This window comes from Corylus avellana, chromosome 2, assembly GCF_965113065.1.
Source record: "Corylus avellana chromosome 2, dhCorAvel1.hap1.2, whole genome shotgun sequence".
Lineage (NCBI taxonomy): Eukaryota > Viridiplantae > Streptophyta > Magnoliopsida > Fagales > Betulaceae > Corylus > Corylus avellana.
Window position 1 is genome coordinate 14,705,786 of NC_142491.1, and position 9,821 is coordinate 14,715,606.

Here is a 9,821-nt window from a genome sequence, read left to right on the forward strand (position 1 = left end):
AGTAGATTTGAAAAAATTATAGATAGAGTTGGATTGTAGTTGATTATGATAAGGAAAAATAGCATTTCTCTCAAAGTATATATTGATGTGAACCAATTAGTTCAAAACATAGAAAAATGATAGATAGGCTCTTTGAGGGAGCCGTGACCTCCAATGACTACTTCAAGTAAATCAAGAACTCTCAAAATATAGAGATTATATTATAATACCAATATTCAACTTCCTTTCATTCATTAGCAAATACCATTAAATAATACAAATAGTCTTTTTTTTTTTTTTTTGAAAAGATTTAGAATTCTCATTGATAATATAATAGAAAGTGGAGCATCAAGACTCCACTAACAATCACAAGATAGAGCTAATTGCTCCATCAAAACAATATCCCTAATACAATTTGGAGTTGTAAAATTTCAAATTCTGTCATTGACATCGGTTATAGCCGCTTTTGCGGCCGGTGTGCCGCCTCATTGGCTTCTCGAAATACAAAACTGCATCTCCATCTTGGAAAAGATAATAAAATGCGCTTTGTGTCATCTATTAAGTGTCCAAACCTATGCCATGTACTCGTGTGAGAGTTAACTACCTCCACAATCTGTTTTGCATCTCCTTCCAACCATAAATTTTGCAAACCCAGATCTCTACCTAGGCAGGCTGCAAGAAACGCTGCATATGCTTCCTCCGTCGTCGGCTCCAGTAATCCCAATCTAGTTTTGCTCATCGCCGCTATAACCCGTCCTTGCTCCTCTCGAATCACGACACCTATCCCCACTCTTCCATTTAATTTGTCAATAGCCACATCCCAATTAACCTTGTGCCAACCTAGAGAAGGGGCCATCCACTTAATACAAATAGTCTTAAGCCTAAGGTGATAGATGTCTATCATAAATAGAACATTATCACTTAACTCCTATATATCTTAATAAATAATAAAATAAAACTACTCCTCTTCGCATGTACAGAGGACTCTTATTGATAACTCTACCATTAATTACAATTCTTCAGATAAATCTTTAATTATTAAGATAAAATCTTTAATTATTAGGATCGTATCATTCCCTTCCTCTTATAATTTTCTTGTCCCCAATAAAAAAAATTCAAAAACTAATCTAAATAAAAACTAATAAACAATAATAAATAAGTAAAACTACAAATGCCCTTTAATTGTAGTCCACGTGGTGCTCATGGGTCACTTCTTTTTCTTTTCTTTTCTTTTGGTCTTTCTCTTCCAGAACACACATGAAGCTCTTCTTTTGCACACATTGCATGGAGGCGCGGCATGGGCTGGCGCGGGATAAGCAGGGCGGAGGGACGGTACGGTGGTTGCAGGCACATCGGCAGTGGCAGTTGGATCTGCGACGGAGGTGGGTGGCTCTGCTTCTGGCTAACAGTGATTTGGTTTGACGCCGGCATGGATGGATTTTCGTTGCTTTAACTACTCTTTTCTTCCTCTTTTTTGTGACGGTGGCAGCCGGCTGTGGTGTGATGGGAGGGGATTGGCTTACCGGAGCGGAGTGTGGTGGATAAAAACTTACAATTTTTCTCATACACTCCTCCATCTTCTTGGTGAATTTTTCATTCCATGCCATGAATTCTGATCGCATCTTTTCTATCCTTGCACGTTCTTCTGCAGTGAAGTAGAGGTTGATAGGCATGGCTGATTTTCCGATGATAGGTGATGGGCAAATGGATCGATGATTGCTGTAGATGACAATCATCCTGGCTCTGATACCAATTAATGTGAACCAATTAGTTCAAAACACAAGAAAATGATAGATAGGCTTGTTCGACGGAGCCGTGACCTTCAATGACTACTTCAAGTGAGCCGAGAACTCCTAAAATTGACTACTTCGAGTGAAGGTATTATAATACCAATATTCATCTTCTTTTTATTCATTAGCAAATGCCATTAAATAATACAAATTGTCCTAAGCCTAAAGGTGATAGATGTCTATCACCCTACAAAAAATCAATTTTTTGCTGACATAAGTTTTCTAACGGGTGGTTTGACACCTCAGAAAATCCTCATGGTGAGGCATTTTTTACGTGTTTCAGGTGTTAAAATTATGGGTGTCAGAAACGAAAATTTTTTTGACATGTTAGATTTAACACGTCATAATTTTCTGATGTGTCAAAATTGGCACGTCAGAAAAATTTTCTGACGTGTCACTTTCTGACTTGACACGTCAGTAAATTTTTTAATTAAAAAAAAATTCATAAAAAATAAAAAAATAAATAAAAATAAAAACATAAAAAAAGAAAAATTATTTTTTTTTAATAATTTTTAAATTTCCTGACGTGTCAAATATTTTTTTTCAATTAAAAAATTTATTAATTTAAATTATTTTTCAATTAAAATAATATATATATATATATATATATATATATTTTTTTTTTTTAATTCTGGAATACAACCGTACGTTTCTCCCCCAGCTCCCTCCCTCATCTCTTCTTTCCTCCATTTTCTCTCTCTCTCTCTCTCTCTCTTCTTTCCTCCATTTTCAAAAACCCAAATCAAAAAATAAATCTTATGCTTCTTCGATCTTCTTCTCTTCAAATCAAAAATCAAAATAAAAAATCTCTCAAATGAAATCAAAATAAACCAAATCAGAGCTTCTTCAAATCAAAAATCTCTCTTCTTCGATCTTCTTCTCTTCTCTTTTTTTTTTTTTTTTTTTTTTCCCTTCTGCTTCTCTTCTTCGATCTTCTCTTCTCCTTTTGTTTTTCTTCTTTTTGATCTGCTTTTCTTCTAGCTCTGCTGCCGTGCCGAGAGATTGAGAGAGAAGAGGGAGGTTCAGAGAGAAGAGGGAGATTCAGAGAGATTGAGAGAGAAGAGCGAGCTTTTGCTGCATGCGTGCAGAGAGGAGATTGAGAAGAGGGAAAGATCTTGAATTAAATAAGAAAAGTATATCTGGGAAAAGAATAAATAATAAAAGAGGGAAAGAAGAGGGAAAATTAAGTTGAGTGTCCCGCTATTTTTTTTTTTTTTTTTTTTTTCTGACGTACTGGTTTTAGCATGTTAGAAATATAGCACGTTAGTATTTCTTAATTTTTATTTTTATTTTATATATATATATATATATATATATATATATATAAATAAATAAAAAATATTAAGAAATACTGACGTGCTGGTTTTAGCACGTCAGAAATATATATATATATAAATTAAAAAAAAAAAAGGCATGGGCGATGGGCCTGCTAGCCTTCCCAAGGCACATTCCTAACGTGCCACATAGGCACATCAGGAATTTATATATATAAAATAAACATGATATAAAAAAAATAATAAAAATAAAAAAACAAAAGAAATTCTGATGTGCCATATGTGGCACATCATTAATTTCTGACTTGACAAAGATGGCACATCAGAATTTCTATTAACTAATTTTTTTTTTTTTTTTTTGGCAAATTCAAACTAAATAATAAGGTGATGGTGAAAATTATTAACAAGAGTAAATAAGATGAATGAAGATATTAATGCACTCAATAAGTAAGATGTGGTTAACCCACACTGATCTAATACTAAATAAAAATTTATTAACATGCATGGTTCAAACCTAAAGGATATATAACATTTTCCTTGTTCGTTTGGAATTTGATTAAAATAATTAAATTAACATTATTCATATTGAAGTTTTGACACACACACACACACACATATATATATATATATATATATATATATATATAGGAAAATATCAAATTGTCATCGTGCCCGTATTATATATAACTGTTTGTTGTACACTAAAACAGCTTTGTAAAATGGTCCGATTGATTAACAAGAAAAGAAGAAGAAGAAGACAAAGACGAAAGAATTCATGAAGAAGAAAACCTAGTAGATGGAACGACAATTTCATTTCATCTTTCTTTGTTTTATCTACAAATAAATAGTGTTTTTTCGTGCAAAAAAAAAAAAGACAGAGCAGAAAACAGATTTTAATTTTTTTTTTTTTAATTACTATACTAAGCGAATGAAGAATAATAAATCAAAGAAATCCGGATCGGAAGGCCAAGAGCAGCAATAGAGTTATTTAATAAAGATCCAGAAAGATTTTGACTCTCATTTTCATTTAAAATCCTTCCTAATAAAAAACAAAAGTTAGATGAAATATATATATATATATGTGTGTGTGTGTGTGTGTGTGTGTGTGTGTGTGTGTCAAAACTTCAATATAACTAATGTTACTTTAATTATTTTAATGAGATTCCAAATTAAAGCATGTTAATTTAATGAGGAAAATGTTATATATCCTTTAGGTTTGAACCATGCACATTAAAATGTTATATATCCTTTTGGTTTTGCTATGTATATATACTATCCCAATTAAAGCATGCACGCTTTCTTGTAAGAGCATCTCCAGCAGTAAGAGGTATTCTACCTAGTCAAAAAGCACAATTCTCTATTTTATCTACTCATTTTTTAATACCAATTCCAACAGATTATTTACATCATTCTTTATTTTTTTTTTTAAATAGTATTTTTTAATCTTTCTTTATTTTATTTTTTTCACTTTTCTCTCTCTCTCTCACTCACTCACTCTTCCCTTTCAATCTAAACCTAAACCTCCCATGACCAGCTATTCCCTCTCAACCCAAACCCCCCATGGCAAGCTCTACAATTTTCTTTTGGGAGTTTTTAGTGATTCAAAAAACTTAAATTTGTATCATAAATTAATGAATAGAGAAGAGAGAAAAACGTTGAGGGGGGAGAGAAGAGAGAAGGGAGAGAAACGTTGAGGGGGAGAGAGAAGAGAGAAAAAATAATGTGAAAATAATATTATATTCAACAATCTAGTGTGCTACAGTGAATAGCAATATGAAGCTATTCACTGTAGCAATTAAGGTATAATAGTTAATATGAAGCTATTCTATTGGAGCAAAAAAAAAAGAGGGCAAAAATAGCTAAATGTAGTTAATATCTCCATTTTAGCTACACTGTTGAAGATGCTCTTATGCATGGCTAACAGTCAGAAATTGTCTTGTAATTTTGAATGTTGAAATGAGGTTATAAGGGGGAAATAAAGTGTTTGTTTTGTAGAGAACTATCATTGAATGCTGGGATCATATTATATATTATTTATAAATATAATATAAATAAACCTAATATAAATATATATAAACATTATATTTACTGATGTGTCAAAGTGACATGTCAATATTTACTGACATGTCTAACTTTGACACGTCAATAAATATTAAATTTTTAAGTTATTTAAATAAAAAGTTTTAAAATTAAATTGAATTCAAATTTACTGACGTGTCAAATATTGACACGTCAGTAAATCTTGACGTGTTATATTCAACACATCAATAAATGTTGACGGGCCACTTTTGGCACGTCAAAAATAAATTTGTTGACATGGCAAAAATTGAATACTGTTTGCCACGTCAAAAGATTTCCATTTTTTTGTAGTGTCATAAATAGAACGTTATCTGTTAACTCCTATATATCCTAATAAAAAATCACTACTCCTATTATCATGTAGAGAAGACTCTTATTGATAACTCTACCATTATCTACAATTCTTTAGATAATATCTTTAATTATTAGAATCGTATCATTCCCTTCCTCTTATAATTTTCTTGTCTCCAATAAAAAAATTCAAAAACTAATCTAAATAAAAACTAATAAACAATAATAAATAAGTAAAACTACAAATGCCCTTTGAAGTCCACGTGGTTAATTCTCATGGGTCACTTCTTTTTCTTTTCTTTTCTTCTTGTCTTTCTCTTCCAGAACACACATGAAGCTCTTCTTTTGCACACATTTTTTTTTTTTTTTTAATTTTCATTTTCATTTTATTAATTAGTTTCCACTTTCTTCTTATGAGCCAAACAAAGATGCTGTCGGTCTTTTCTCTCGTCCCAGTAACGAAACTGACTTCCAGAGGCATGGAGGCGCGGCATGGGCTGGCGCGGGATGAGTAGAGCGGAGGGACGGTGCGGTGGTTGTAAGCGCGTCAGCGGTGGCTTTTGGATCTGCGACGGAGGTGGGTGGCTCTGCTTCTGGTTGGCGGCGATTTGGTTTGACGCCGGCATGGATGGATTTTCGTTGCTTTAACAACTCTTTTCTTCCTCTTTTTTGTGACGGTGTCAGCCGGTTGTGGTGTGATGGGAGGGGATTGGCTTACCGGAGTAGGTGTGGCGGAGAAAAACTTTCAGTTTTTCTCATACACTCCTCCATCTTCTTGGTGAATTTTTCATTCCATGCCATGAATTCGGATCGCATCTTTTATATCCTTGCACGTTCTTCTGCAGTGAAGTAGAAGTTGATAGGCAGGGCTGATTTTCCGATGATAGGTGATGGGCAAATGGATCGATGATTGCTGTAGAAGACAATTAGCGTGGCTCCGATTCCAATTGATGTAAACCAATTAGTTAAAAACACAGGAAAATGATAGATGGGCTGGTTTGAGGGAGCTTTGACTTGGCTAATTCAAGTGAGTCGAGAACTCCCAAAATATTGTATTATAATACCAATATTCAACTTCCTTTCGTTCATTAGTAAATGCCATTAAATAATACAAATAGTCTTAAACCTAAGGTGATAGATGGCTATCATAAAAAGAACATTATTACTTAACTCTTATATATCCTAATAAAATGCTTTATAAACATTTTTTTTCCATTAAAATATTCATAACTAATAACTTTTTGGTATCTCATTCAATTGAAAACCACGTCTTTAAGTCATTAGATCAAAACCTCCTTCCTTTTTTTTTCTCCACTTGTGCAGATATGTAAGTTTGGAGGGTATATTGACTATATTTTGGTAGTTTGGGAGGACGTTGTAGTTTCTTTCGCCAGAAAACTTTATAGTGATGTGAAACAAGTGTTAGGATGGGCCGTGGGGGTTAAATTAAAATGATTTTATCCTTTTATTTTATTTTTATTTCCCAGCCAATATGCTATACTTTCACGAGACACGGAGGAAAGGGAAAGAAAAGGCGAAGGTTTTTATCTTACTTTATTTTTTATTAAAAATAGAAATAACATACTTGGATGAGCTTGATGACATGGGCTTTGAGCCTTTGTTAGTGTATCTCTATGCCCAACCTCTTAGAGGGATTTGGTCTTGTTGATATGAATTAGCGCACGCCTACCATAACATGCATGTTCGTTATATAAAATGGGCCTTTATTGGGCTTAAAAGATGTTCAATCCAAATGGAGCAAGTTTTATTGCCAGCCCAAATGACTTTATGTTTATGGAGCCATCTCTTTTTGAGTGAACAATATCGTGCTCATAGTTGGTCGAATAATGCAATTTTTTTTTTTTTTTTAAATGGATAAATAGGCCTAGGCTTAAGCCCATAACCCCTAATAAACTGCACATGGATATTATTTAACACATTTTGTCATGTTCATGCAAGTTTACCATTCTAACTTCTAAGTACTCAAGGCTAAAGTGCATTTGTCATATTAACCTAATAAATTAGAAAAATGATTGTTCCTTCCCTTTTTTTCTTATCCTTCGCATTTTTAAAATTATTATTAGATTTGTGAGCTTATGTGTGGGACTCACATAAATTTTACAGATTTAATAGTAATTTTAAAAATTGTGAAAATAAGAAAAAAAAATCAAGAAAGAATGTATAGTATTTCCCTTTTAAATTGGATGATGGGCTACTTGTCATTTATTTTTATGAAGAGTGTTTTACCACTTGTGAGTTCTTCTTTTACTTCACTGTCCGGTAATGATAATCAAAGGCTTGGGATGAAGTCCTATAATTTCACTACCTGAAATTATTGTGAATTTCGTATATATCTCTATTTCTTAATGATGGAGTCATCATTGTATAGCAGTTACTTTGATTGTTTTAATTGGAAGAGAATTTACAAAGCTAAAGAATTGTGTTTTTCAAGCCCCAATACATGAATATAAATACTGGGAACATGCAATTCCTTTTATTAATGAGTTCTCATCTCCTCATCCCAATTCAACCCTAATTAAAAGTTTTTTATTTTTTATTTTTTATTTTTAAAAAAAAACCTTTCAAACTAAAAGCCGTTTTTCGAAGAGCTTCATAATGTTCAAAATGTGTTAAAGTAACTTATCAAATTACTAAAGTGTGTCAATCAGGCCACATTTAAAAAAAAAAAAAAAAATTATATTCCTATAATACTCTTATTTTTTTAAAAAAATAAAATAAAAAACTAAAAAATTAATTTTTTTCATAAATCATTTGTTTTTTTTTTTTTTTTTTTTTTTTTTTTTTTGTTAAGAATGATATGTGTCACTTATTTTATTGTCAAAATTTTTTAATGGGATTTGACTCAAGGGCTAAATTTTTTTTATTTTTTTATTTTTATCGGCATACCCTAGAAACCTCTCATTTCACTCTATACAATATAAAGTAATTTGTAATTTAGGCCAACAAAAATGACTAATTTTTTATTTATTCCATAAAAAACTCTTCTTCTTTTTTTTTTTTTTTTTTTTTTTTTTTTTTTTTTGTATTTATTCGCCCCTTTGATGTGTTATATGAATATATTAAAAAAAAAAAAAAAGTGGCATTTTTTACACACTTTAATAATTTGACCCGCCACCTGTTTAGGGTAAACCCAAACACGACCCGTTTAGCTAACGGGTCTGTCCCACCAAATCCAGACACGACACGACTATTTCATGAGTTACTCGACATGACCTGCTTAAACCATATGAGCATCCTCAGCCTGAGACAAAATCAGAGGCTCAGATCAAGAGAGAAACATAGATATCGGAGACGGAGTGAGAAGGAGAAACAGACGCGAGCTAAGAGTGAGAGGGATGCGGCGGCAGCGAGAGAGAGAGGTAAGGCTAGCGAGGGGCACTGCGAGAGAGAGGCAAGGCTAGAGGCGAGGGAGAGAGAGAGAGAGAGAGAGAGAAAGAGAGACGCCATAGGTGATGGGTATACTATTTGCAAACTGTAAATAAGGGAAGAGGAAGATGAAGAGGGTATCAAAATTTTTTTTTATTATTTTTTTTTTTTATTTAGTTTTTTATATTCAATGTTTTTTTTTTTTTTTTTTTTTTTTTTTTTTTTTTTTAAATTTTATATTCAATGTTGGGGAAGGGAAAAGGCCAAAAGCATAAGATGATGGCACTACCGGGAAGTGAAAATTAATACAGTGCGTGTTTCTGTCGGAAAAAAAAAAAAAAATCAATTTTTATTTAGTTTTTTGGGAAAAGTCTAAATACCCTTTTCAAACTATTAAACAATTGATAATATCCCTCCAAACTTTCAATTGCGGTGATATACCCCTCAAATTACCAAAACATTGTCAATGCCCCCCAATGACGAAACTACCCTTAGTGAAGTAAAAAAAAAAAAATACTAAAATTGATGGAAAAACCTAAAATTAAAATAATAATAATAATAATCTTTTTATAAGAAAAAAAATTAAAAAATTTTGATTTTTTTTTTTATATAACAATTGAAAATTTTCGTTTGTATTTTTTTTTTAAATGTTTTCTTTTATAATTTTTAAATAAAAATTTCCGTTTAAAAAAAATAAAAAATTTTCATTTAAAAAAATAAAATTTTCGTTTTTTAAAACATATTTTAAAAAAAATCTTAAAAAAAAAAAATTAAAAAAAAAAAATCTTTTTTTTTTTTAAATAAAAATTTCCGTTTAAAAAAAATCATTTTTTTAAAAAATTAAAATTTTCGTTTTTTAAAAAAAAGATTTATAGGGGTATTTTTGTCATATTGAGAAATATATAGAGGCATTTTGATCTTTTTGCTAGCTTTGGGGGGATATTGACAATATTTTGGTAGTTTGGGGGTACATTGTTGCAATTGAAAGTTTGGGGGGACATTATCAATTTGGTAGTAGTTT